General features: G+C 29.2%; 1 non-coding gene across 1 annotated transcript; it reads left to right on the top strand.

Moving 5' to 3' along the window:
- Positions 1-1,693: 1,693 nt before the first annotated feature.
- LOC127124736 (small nucleolar RNA Z221/R21b) lies at positions 1,694-1,779 on the top strand. Its single transcript, XR_007804199.1, has one exon. It is a non-coding gene; the product is annotated as a small nucleolar RNA Z221/R21b (small nucleolar RNA).
- The last annotated feature ends 677 nt before the right edge of the window (positions 1,780-2,456 follow it).

Genomic DNA, 2,456 nt, shown 5'->3' with positions numbered 1-2,456 from the left:
TTAGACCACCTTTGTCAATCCTTTCAAAGGATGAGGAAATATGGACTGATGACGAACCATTAAAGTGTGCTTTTTGTGTCAATGTGGGTGACTTTTTGGCTTCGTAGTCCAAAAGAAAGGCATTGAGATAAATTTGAACAAGACTAATGTTATACTCAACACAAAGCCTCCGACGAATAAAAAGCAACTTCAGTCTCTACTTGGAAAAATAAACTTTTTAAGAAGATTCATATCCAATCTAAGTCGCAAGACAAAGGTATTCTTGATGTTGTTGCGTTTGAAGAAGAAGGAAGGCTTTAGATGGGAACCAGGACATCAAAAGGCATTTGATCATATCAAGGCTTATTTGTCGAAGCCTCTTGTCTTGTTACCTCCCATGATAAACATGAGTATGAAATTATACATTTATGCGTCAGATTTGACAATAGGAAGTATGTTATCCCTTGAAGATAATGATGACATTGCAAAGGACATATATTATCTTAGATGATTGTTACAAGATGCATAAACTAGGTATAGCTTGATAGAGAAGTTGTGACTTTCTTTGCATTCTCTTGTATGAAATTGAAATATTATATCAAATCAACATATGTGTTTGTCTATTTACATTTTGATGTTATCAAACATATATTGTCGAAACCAATTCTCCATAGTATAATAGGATAATAGGCTCTAGCCTTAACAGAGTATTCGCTGACCTACATAACGTTAAAATCCATGAAAGGATAAATTGTCGCTGATTTTATAATGGATCTTGAAATAACAGAAGTAATGCAAAAATATATCGAGCAATCTACATAGAAGTTGTACTTCGACGATTCTAGTCATGCTAAAGGAATCGATGCTGGAATTTTGATTATTTCCCCCCAGGGGATTCCGACCAAGTATAAATTCAAGTCTAATTGATGGTTGCTCTAATAATGAGGCTGGATATGAAGCCTTAATAACAAGTCTCACGATCTTATTAGACCTGTGACCATATGTTGCAACCCACATGTTGAAACATTGTGTTCAACATGTGTCTCTTCTGCACTAGAACCAACTTGAGCATACTCCATGCTGTATTTCATTGTCATATCCTAAATTTCACCTGATTTCGTCTTTATAGTTTTTAATGGCTTTTCATTTTGAATGTTATAGGTAACTCAGTTGGTAATATGGGAAAGAGATTAAGTATAAGTTTGTGGGTTCGAATCCCATTGTATTTCTTATTTGCCTTGTTTTTCTTTTTGTTAATTAAAAGATCAAAAGTCCAAATCGTGACCTTTTTTTGTTTTTTTATTCAATTTTTTATTTTTTAAATAATTATTTTTTCACTTTTACTCATTTAATGAATAAATATGAGTCTTTTTTACACAAATTCAAACACATTCTTACACCATAATTCTTACATTTCTCTCAAAAGTCCCAAAAACAATTTCCTTACACCAAAATATTGCCACAAAATTACACAGAAAAAATACTCGCCGTTTCTCTCTCTCTCACATACACATCACACACACAAGCCAAAAAGGTCAACTTCAATCCAAACACCCATATTTATCAATACAAATCTGTCACCGCAATCTGCACCTTCCTTATACTACAATCGCCATTATTCTACACAAACCATAACAACAATCCATCAACTTTCTTGCATATCTTTTATCTGTTTTTCTTTTACCGTTTATTATTATTGTTTATTTTGTTTTCTGGGCTATGATGATTCATAGAGATAGTCATGCACCACTGTGATTTTAAGTGCTGATAAATTTCTCATATCCAATATTTCCTGAGCCTTTTTCATTATTATAGATCCTTTTGAACAATTTTTTTTGTTTTTATATTATTATTTCAATTCAGTTTTTTTTTTAAATGAAGAACATGTTTTTTTTAAGTGTACAAGATCCAATTTTTATTAGTTTATTAAAATGTTTCAATGTACAATGCATTGTTGTGGTTGTACATGCTTACTTTGTTTGAAAATTACATGCTTTAGTTTTTTTAATTTATTTAATTTGTATAATGACATGCCTTTTTTTGGTCCGAGTATATAATGTTATATGAGATGTGTACAAGACCTAGTAATTTTAGTTTTGTTATTATTATTTTAATTTTATTATTTGTTATTATTAATAAAGATTTATGTCAAGTTGATTTTATTATATTAAGTTGATTTATCACACTTGTCTAAACTCATTAACTACTTTTCACACCCCTCTATCTTTCCCATTCAATATAATTTACACCCCGCCTTTATATTTTTTTTATAATTATTATTCTTTATCTATTTCATTCAATTTATTAGTATTTTTTATTTTTTATATTACCTTTTTTGCAAAAATAAAAAAAATAAAAAAAATATTTAATTTTGGTACCATTTAATTTAGTTTTATTAGTTTTCTTCTTTACCTCGTTTTATTAAAACAATTTAAGTTATTTAACTTTGGTATTAACATAAAAATACAAAAATATGT

The sequence above is a fragment of the Lathyrus oleraceus genome, chromosome 2, assembly GCF_024323335.1.
Source record: "Lathyrus oleraceus cultivar Zhongwan6 chromosome 2, CAAS_Psat_ZW6_1.0, whole genome shotgun sequence".
Classification (NCBI taxonomy): Eukaryota; Viridiplantae; Streptophyta; class Magnoliopsida; order Fabales; family Fabaceae; genus Lathyrus; species Lathyrus oleraceus.
Note: the sequence above shows the minus strand (reverse complement) of the source record. Positions and strands in the feature narration are given on the sequence as shown.